This window comes from Cajanus cajan, chromosome 1 (genome assembly GCF_000230855.2).
Source record: "Cajanus cajan strain Asha chromosome 1, NIPB_CcT2T_4, whole genome shotgun sequence".
In the NCBI taxonomy this organism is placed as follows: domain Eukaryota; kingdom Viridiplantae; phylum Streptophyta; class Magnoliopsida; order Fabales; family Fabaceae; genus Cajanus; species Cajanus cajan.
In genome coordinates, this window is record NC_138517.1 from 58,153,076 (window position 1) to 58,163,114 (window position 10,039).

At 40.6% G+C, this 10,039-nt stretch overlaps 1 non-coding gene across 1 annotated transcript; it reads right to left on the minus strand.

The window, feature by feature from the left end:
- Positions 1-1,609: 1,609 nt before the first annotated feature.
- LOC145954000 (small nucleolar RNA R71) lies at positions 1,610-1,716 on the minus strand. The gene has a single exon (XR_014431212.1). It is a non-coding gene; the product is annotated as a small nucleolar RNA R71 (small nucleolar RNA).
- Positions 1,717-10,039: the final 8,323 nt, after the last annotated feature.

The following is a 10,039-nucleotide window of genomic DNA, read 5'->3' on the forward strand; positions in this document are numbered from 1 at the left end:
TAATTTTTATCTTGGTAGTTTTACCTTTTTACCCTTTTAGGTTATAAATTAGATGAGGTTAGCCTAGAACAGCACTTTTTTGTTTTGTTCGTGAGACAGTTTTCTAGTTTTTGACACTTGGAGAAGGTTGGGCGCCTGTGCCATCGACTCTAAGGTTTACTTTTCTTTTATTCTTTTCTTCTTGGAGAACTACTATGAACTCCTGTGAGTAGTTTCCCTTTTTCTGGATCAGGGCTTAGCCTCTGAGAACCTCTTTATTAATGCATTATTCAGTTTCTTAATTTTATTCCAATTCTTGATCTGTTCTTTTATATTTTATATATGAACTTTAATATTATTGTTTTCATAATAACATTAATTAAGGATGAACTGAGAGGAGAACTTGATTATAATTATGATAAACAATTAATCTTAATTTTCATAATCATAGATAATTAGGGATGAACTGAGAGGAGAACCTAATTATCGGAACCTAAAGGAATAGACTTGAGTGTTAAATCACGAGAGTAGATTTAAGCTTTCGAGGAGCAATAGATTAACAAAGATCTTAACGGGTTTAATTGAACGTAATTACCACGAGAGTAGGGATTAATTTTAATTAAACACGTCCTCGTAGCCTGAGAAGGTGCAAGGATTAAATTAGGTTAAGACTACCTTCAAGATGGAATAGAATTAATTAATGAAAATAATAATTCAATAATGTTGGAACTCTTTGTGCGAACCCTAGATTCCCGGAAATCTCCTTATCTTATCTTAAAGTTTTATCTTATTCATTAATTGCATTACTATCTCTTTTACCATGAAATCTGATCTTATCATATCAAAACAGAAATTCCATCTGTTTTAAAATTCAAATTAAAATACTAGTAATTATAGGTCAAACACGTAGTCCCTGTGATTCGATATTTATTACTTGACGACAACCGTACACTTGCGGTTTTTCAATACATCAAGTTTTTGGCGCCGTTGCCGGGGACTACGTCTCTTGATTTAAATTACAATTATTTTAATTCGAATTTAAAAAAAAAAAATAAAAAAAATTTAATAAATAAATAATTTTTTTTTTTAGTGTTTAATTCTCCAATTCAGATTTCACGGGTCACTTTCTTTTTTTTTTTTTTGCAGTGCCTTAGGGTTAATGCAAAAGAGATCTCTACGTCTTGGGAAACCAACACCACTTGATCCTGAGATTGAAAGAACTCTCCTGAGAAGGAAAAGAAACCTTTTTAGAGAATTTGACATGGCTGCACAACGAGATAATTTACCGCTTCGGGATTACTCTGCACCCGTAGCTCGTGGGATACCTGGAGGGGAGATGCAAACTGGAGCTACTGTACCAGCTTCTCTGGTGAATATGCTCAAACAGAACACCTTTGGAGGACTACCATCAGAAGATCCTAATGACCACTTAGAGGGGTTCTTGGAAATCTGTGAGACCCAGCAATTTGATGATGAAGTTTCTGATGGAATGCGACTCCGCTTATTCTCACTCACCTTGAGAGATAAGGCAAAGGTGTGGCTAAGAACAGTGCCTAGAGAAAAGATAGCAACTTGGGAATTATGTGAAAGAGCTTTTCTAGAGAAATTCTTTCCTCCTTCTAAAACTAAAGAATTGAGGAAGAAAATCACTAATTTCCAACAAGGCACTGGAGAGACTATTTATGAAGCATGGGAGCGGTTCAAAGGATATCTTCAAGCATGCCCACAACATGGCTTCAACCGTTGGCTTACCATCCAATTTTTCTTTGAAGGATTGGACCAACAAAGCACCATGATATTAGACTCAGCAGCTGGAGGATCTTTCATGGGGAAACCTATTAATGACTGCATGATTATTTTGGAAAATGTAGCCTCAAATCACAGCCAATACAGTGAAAGAGAAGTCACAGCAAGGAAAGGAACTCCGGGGCGATATGAAGTGAACAATATTGAGTTACTCTTAGCAAAATTTGATACTCTTAATCAAAGATTAGACAAGATGGAAAAAGCTAAGGTTAATTCAGTGGCTACAAATCAAGTATGTGACCTTTGTAGGGAACAAGGGCACACTGCAGTAGATTGTACCTCAATTTTTACTGGAGAAAAAGAAGATACTACTGAACAAGTGGTATCTTCTCATAATTTCTATGACACTCCTCGAAGAGAGAGGAGTAATCCATATTCCAACACATACAACCCTGGTTGGAAGAATCATCCTAACTTTTCTTGGAAGAATAACCCAGTTCAAGGAAGTAGCAATCAGCAACCTAATTTCCGTCCGTCCAATCACTTCATTAATGGGGAAGGAAATCCAGTACAGACACCCTCAATTCAACAAAGTGTTTCAAGATTAGAAAACCTTATGGAGAATTTTGTCACTAATCAAAAACAGACCAATGATTCAATGGCAAATTCTATTCAAAACCTTGCTGTCAAGGTTGAGAATATTACTCTCCACAACAAGATGCTGGAAAATTAAATTGCACAGTTGATGCCTAGTTCAAACAATTCTCCAGGTAAGTTCCCAGGTAAAACAGTTGCAAACCCAGCTGAAAATGTTAATGCTGTTACTTTAAGGAGTGGGAAGAAATTAGACAGTCCTGTGTCTAATCAAAATGATAATATTGAGACTGATGAAGACGCTTCTCCTATGGTTGAAAAACCTAAAAAAGAGAGATTAGAAAAAGAAAAAGTATCTTCATCAAAGCCTCAAACTGTTTATCACCCCCCAATTCCTTTTCCTCAAAGGTTAGTAAGGACTAAACTTGATAGACAATTTGAAAAAATTTTAAATATGATCAAACAAGTGTATGTAAACATTCCATTTGTAGAAGCTCTACAACAGATGCCTACATATGCTAAATTTCTTAAGGATCTTTTAGCTAACCGAAGGAAATTGGATGATAGAGAGACTGTTACATTGATCCATCATAATTTGCCCAAAAAACATAAGGATCCTGGTAGTTTCTCTATACCTTGTCTCATTGGAAATCTAAGGTTTGAAAAAGCCTTATGTGACCTTGGGGCAAGTATCAGTTTAATGCCTTTATCAATTTGCAAGAAATTAGATATGGGAGAATTAAAGCCTACAGCAATGTCAATCCAGTTAGCAGATAGATCTATAAAATATCCCATAGGAATTTTAGAAGATGTTCCAGTTAAGATAGGTAAATTTTTAATTCCGGGAGATTTTGTTGTTTTAGAAATGGAAGAGGACAAACAAATACCAATCATACTAGGTAGACCATTTTTGGCTACAGCAGGCGTGATAGTAGATGTCAAACATGGAAAATTGTCCTTATCCATTAATGATGAAACAATGGAATTTAATATTGCTAAATCTGTTAGACAACCTTCTCTTGAAAATATTTGCTGCAGGGTTGATATATTGCCTAAAGACATGGAGGAAGAAGTCATGAGATCTATTTTGAGGGATCCCTTGGAGAATTTTCTAGTTGGAGGAAAGCACATAGATCTTGAGGGGATTCAACCTAATTATGCTTGCTTGATCGATTCAAGTCCCCCGTGTAAAGAAAAAGATCCTCTAGTAGAAAGTCTTCTTGAGCCTTCAACAGATTGGGGTTAGGAGGATGTACGCATTTCATTAATTTTATTCCAAAAAAAAAAAAAAAAAAAAAAAAATTCAGAGTTCCAGAGAGAATCACGACCGTGACTCTAAATCACGGGCGTGATCTTCTCTGGAAAATTTTTTGGAAACCTCCAGAGAGAATCACGACCGTGATTATAAATCACGGGCGTGATCTCCTCTGTTTGAATTTTTGAAAACTCACAAAGAGAATCACGGCCGTGATTTCCAATCACGCCCGTGATTCCCTGCTGAGGCTCAACCGATACAACCCGTGATTTTTGAAATTCCCCTTTCCCTTATATATTTTTCCCCCTCCTTTTACATTCTCACTTCTCTCAAACTTACGAACTCTGCCCATTCTCTCTTTTCTTCTCTCCCAAACCCTAGCTTCTCACTTCTTCTTCCTCTTCTTCCCTCTTCCTCCCACATTCACTCCTTCCGTTCATCCATGGCTCCCAAGCGCACCCGTACCGTTGGTTCGTCCTCCACCGCTTCCGATACCCACAGTTACGAGGAAGAAGCAAGTGAAATTCCGCACCTTCCTCCGAGGTTCTATCGGAACGATGAACAGCGTGAGCAGAACGAGGTATTACGCTTCCGCACTATCCATCCTACCAGGTATCTCGACTTCCTATTTATTCATAAGTTGGGTTTACGTGCTGATATCAATTTCATGTTAACTAACATTGGGTGGACAACCTTTGCTACCGTGCATAATGATGTTGTTTATCCTCGACTAGTTCTTGAGTTCTTGAGCTCTCTCCACACGGAAATATTATCTGGGCCAAATTGTTCTGAAGGTTTGATTTCTTTCCGTATGTTTAACTAAGAACACGAATTAACCCTGGCTCAGTTCAATAATATTTTTGGATTTCCCACTGGAGGGAGCACGAGAACCCCAAGTTCTTTCAACCCTGGTTCTTTTTGGTATAGTTTGACAGGTACAAGTAATTGGGTCGCTGGAAAATGTAATTCCTCTGCTTTCCGCCATCCCGCCATCCGTATTATGCACCGCTTTATTGCCTCTACTGTTTTGGCCCGAGGTGATTCTGAAGGAAAGGTTCGTTTGAGCGACCTTTTACTTTTATGGGCTATGATGGAAAACAGAGAGGAGTCTATTGATTCTGGCAGTCATTTGGCACGACAGTTCCAGAGTATTTCCAATACCAGCCACGGTGCGATTGTGAACGGCGGCCTCATTACCACTATAGCCAAACACCTTGGCTATCACGCTTGGCTGGACCAGTTAGAACCACTCCCTGGAAGCCGTACTATTAATTTTGCTACCTGCTCTTCTATGAACTGCATTGCGAAAGATGAAGATGATAAATACTACTTTGTAGTAACCCAGTCGGGAGTGCACCACCAGTTACCAAATCCAACATACACCGTGAAGAACCGGGCTACACGGCAGTTTCCACTGGAGCCATTAGAGGACCTACCTCCAGCAGCTGAGGAAGCGGCTCCTGCAGATGAGGAAGCAGCTCCTGAACAACCCCCTCTACATCCTGGACCTGAGGTGGACAATGCTGCTATCCTGGCAGCTATTCAATCAATGGATAACCGGCTGCAACAAATGGATGAACGCCAGCAGCATTATAATTACATGGTTGATCAAATGTATCAATGGCACATTCAACGGTATCCAGATGATTTTCCACCACAGTGAGATCTTTCTTATTCCTTATTTTACTCTGATGCTTAGGGACAAGCATTCCTTTCTGTTGTGGGTTGGTTGCATATTCATGCATTTTATAATTTTGTCAAAATAATCTATCATGCATTCATTAGCTCTTTGCTTCGGGACAAGCAAATCTTTAAGTTTGGGGTTAGGAGGATGTACGCATTTCATTCATTCATGCAAAGTAAAAAAAAAAAAAAAAAAAAAAAAAAAAAAAATCATGCATATATACATATTCAGTTAATCCCTGTAGACCCCTAAAATTGTCCGGGTCGGAAATAAAACTCGAAGACCCTCAAAGATCGAAGGAAAGTCAGCCAGAAGGACTCCTAGAAGACCATAGGATGGCTATCTGTAGATTTAGAGGTCTTAGAGTAGCTTAAAATAAGGAAGTGGAGGGAATGAAGCCCAATACGGCCGTACTAAACTTAATACGGCCGTATTGAAGCTTCAACACGGCCGCAGTGAACTCAATACGGCGTATTGAAGTTTCTGAAACTTCAATACGGCCGTACTGAAATCAATATGGCCGTATTGAAGCTTCAATACAACCGCAGTGAACTCAATACGGGCGCATTGAAATTTCTGAATTTCAATACGGCCGTATTGAACTTCAATACGACCGTATTGAAGTTCAAAAATTTCAATACGGCCGTATTGATTCTGTAGCCCGTATTGCGCCTATTCCCTATAAATATGACGTCAATTGGACGTCATTCCACACTTTTACACATAGTTTCAACCCTCTCCTTGAGTATTCTGGGGTTTTTGAGCAGTGTTCTGCCCTAGAAATCACTCGGAGAGTTGATCCGACGAAGTTCTTGAGCCCCGAGCCATTTTGCTTGAGGATCGAACCTAGTCGAAGGGAAATCCTCCGGATTTCTGTAGTCGAAATTTTATAGGAGGGAGCGAGCGGGCTTGTAGAGCGAGGGAACGCCAAAAAGCTTCCCAGTTTTACGAAATATATAAAAGCACGCTTCAAAGGTTTCTTCTTAAAGTCCTTCCTTTTACTGCTTTCTGTGTGCATATTTAAACTGTCATCATGTAGATAGTTAATTTATAATTGCTTAGAATAAATAGGGGTAATTTAGTAATTTTACACTGTTATTTTAGAAATAATCTGTCATAGGGAACCCGAAAGGGGCGCTGTGGGGTGCTAACACCTTCCCCACGCGTAACCGACTCCCTTACCCAACTCTGGTTGTAATGGCCAAAGTTGATTTATAAAATCAATTGCCTTATCCCTTTTTCCAATGTTTTGAGTAAAACATTGGTGGCGACTCCACGAACCCTTCCTTTTACTACGAAAACCACTAATCCGTGGAGGGTCCCGCTTGGGATTAACATGGATTGGTGAGACATTTAATAAATAAATTGGATAAGATCGACAAGGTCTCAGTTTGAGAACAAGTCGTTCTAATAATCCAATACATTTTCAAAATTAAAATAAAAGCGAGCTCGACCGTCTTCGCGACCACCGAGGCCCGTTTCGGGCCGGGTGGCGACAGATGGCGACTTCACTGGGGAAGCCTCGAGAGTCAGTCCCATTTAGTAACAGATTATTTTTAACAAATAATAGTTAAAATTACTTTATTACCCCTCACTTGTATGATAACATGTTTATCTATTTGGCTTTAAATAATTGTTGTATGTTTAAATTCCGCAATTGTTTGAAATAAAAACTGCACACAAACCTTTGCACACAACAGTTCCCTCTATACCCGGGGGCATGAGTGATTAACCATAGGGAGTGGATGTTAGTACGGCCGGTTGTCGAATGGGTCTATAGGTGCCCGTAGACCGTTGTCGGAAAGCATCACTCAAGGTGATAACCATGAACTTGAGTCCGACGGTGCGTTGGAGCTTTCCATCGACCTACGATGAGAGGAATTGGGTCCCTATAATGGGGGCACCTTGGGGGCCTTGGACTGGTGAGAACAGTTAGAACCACCTTGAATATGCACCATTTCTGCAGGATACCCCTACCTCGTGATTCGCTCGTGACTGTTCGTGGATGAGTGAATTGTTTGTGTAAATGCTTATGTGCAATTGTTTGTGCATTAATAAATAACCTCGTGATAAGGTCTAAAGAATAATCCCCATGCATGAAAAAACCATGACATGAGAGGAAAGACCATGTGTGAAAATATAATAAAAGTGAGGAGCATGTACATCATTACCAATAAGACATCATGCATCCTCATAGACCATGCATTTTAGGTTCACCAATACCTCTTGACATGAGTAAAAGTGACCCATAATTATTGAGATTCTCCGTTGAGGAGAGATCATAAGTCAAGGAGGGTGGTAATACTCTGTTTTAAAAAGGCAGCGCCTTAAAAATGGAGGGTTATCAAGCTCATGTCAAGAGCGTATTCATGAATAAACTAATTAGATTAAAAAATTCATTTTTAGAAAGTGGCTGGTCATCTCTCTGTCCTCACACGCGCACAGAAAATCAAGAAAATGGAAGCATTGGAGGAGCAAAACAAAAAGCTCACAACCGAGCTTTCACAACTTAAAGACCAAATGGCGCAAATGATGGAACTCATGCGTCAACACAACATCCATGGATCTCATCACAGTGATCATGGGTCCCATCATGAGGGAGAGGAGGAAGAGCATGAAGAAGATCCTCCACACGCTGTACCCCTTGGGGCTGGAATTATGATTAAAGAGCCCGAAGTATCAAAGGAACAATTCCACGCCCTCGAGGATCGGCTAAGGGCTATGGAGGGGCATGATTTTGACATCAAAGATGCCGCTGACATGTGCTTAGTGAGGGACATTCAATTCCCTCCTAAATTTAAAGTGCCGGATTTCCCAAAGTACGTGGGATCGACTTGCCCCAAAAGTCATCTCACCATGTACTGTCGCAAGATGGCTGCATATGCCACAAATGAAAAGCTCTTGATCCACTGCTTTCAAGAGAGCTTGGCTGAAACTGCACTCAACTGGTATATGCAGCTAGATGGAAATCTAGTACATACATGGAGGCAGTTGGCCGACGCCTTTCTCAAGCGCTATAAATACAACATCGACCTAACACCCGATAGGTCTGATCTTCAAGCCTTGAGTAAAAAGAACGATGAATCCTTCAAGGCGTACGCCCAACGTTGGAGGGAGTTGGCGGCACAGATAGAGCCCCCACTGTCGGATAAGGAGACGGTGTCCTTATTCATCAACTCGTTGACTGGTCCCTATTACGATAAAATGATAGGGAACACAACGACACTCTTCTCGGACATCATCACCATTGGAGAAAGGGTGGAACAAGGACTTAAAAGTGGGAAGCTGGCTAAGCCTTCCCAACCATATGAAGCTAAGAAGGCCTTCGGGAAGAAGAAAGAAGGAGGAGTCAACGCTGTAACCATTTCTCCATCTTCTTCCGCTTCGAAGTCAGGCAAATCGCAAAACAACTCTGTGAAGAAGTTTGATAAACTTCCGACCACTTATAGCGATCTCCTGCCGAAGCTAGTGGAGGCGCGTCTTATAGCTTACATTCCACCAAAGAAAGTGAATCCACCTTACCCCGATTGGTACAATCCACAAGACAAATGTCTATACCATTCGGGGGCACCAGGGCACTCAACGGAGAACTGCAGAGCTCTCAAGTATAAGGTCCAAGACCTTATCAATGCTGGGTGGGTCACTTTCGATTCGACGGCGCCCGATGTGAGCAAGAATCCTTTACCGCAGCAGGAGTAGAGAGAAGGGCAAGCCATGATAGGGCCCCTCCACATTTTTTCTTTTAGGGACTCATGATCAGTACCCGAGATCATGAGGACCTTTTCATGTAAATAAAGGGTTTTGTACAGTTTTACATACATATATCAATAAAGAGGCATTTTTCACACATTATTCTCTCATTTTGTTCTATTCTCTCTCTCTCATTAATATTAATAAACTCTAAACCTAAACAGAACCAATAAATAATTATGTCTGTGATTGCTCGCTCTGACCGGGATCCGAAAGCCGAGGGTGAATGGGTTGAGTTGGACAGTAATGAGGAGACCATCTCTCCGGATCTGCAAAGACTGCTAGATCAAGAAGCTCGTCTACTCCAACCATATCAAGAGAAATTGGAGACCGTAAATTTGGGGCAGGGTCAAGAGTTGCAAGAGGTCAACATTGGGACCCATATCAGTGATGAAATAAAGGCACAATTGATCCAACTATTGAGGGAATACAAGGACGTATTTGCATGGTCGTACCATGATATGCCCGGATTGGACTCTAATATCGTCGAGCATAAGTTGCCATTGAAAGAAGGGTTTCGACCTATCAAACAAAAGCTTCGACGAATCAAGCCCGAATGGTCTTTAAAGATCAAGGAGGAGGTAGAAAAGCAATTAGATGCGGGATTCTTGGTCGTATCCCAATATCCTGAATGGCTGGCTAACATTGTGCCAGTCATCAAAAAGAATGGGAAGGTTAGAGTGTGTGTTGATTATAGGGATTTGAATCGTGCCAGTCCAAAGGACGATTTTCCCTTGCCACACATCGATACACTTGTGGATCATACTGCCACAAACACACTCTATTCCTTTATGGATGGATACTCGGGGTATAATCAAATCAAGATGAATGAAGAAGACCGCGAGAAAACTTCTTTCATTACACCCTGGGGCACTTTCTGCTACAGGGTGATGCCTTTTGGACTTAAAAATGCGGGTGCCACCTACCAACGAGCGATGGTGACGCTATTCCACGATATGATCCACAAAGAAATTGAAGTATACGTGGATGACATGATCGCAAAGTCAAAAGACGAGATGGACCACATCCAA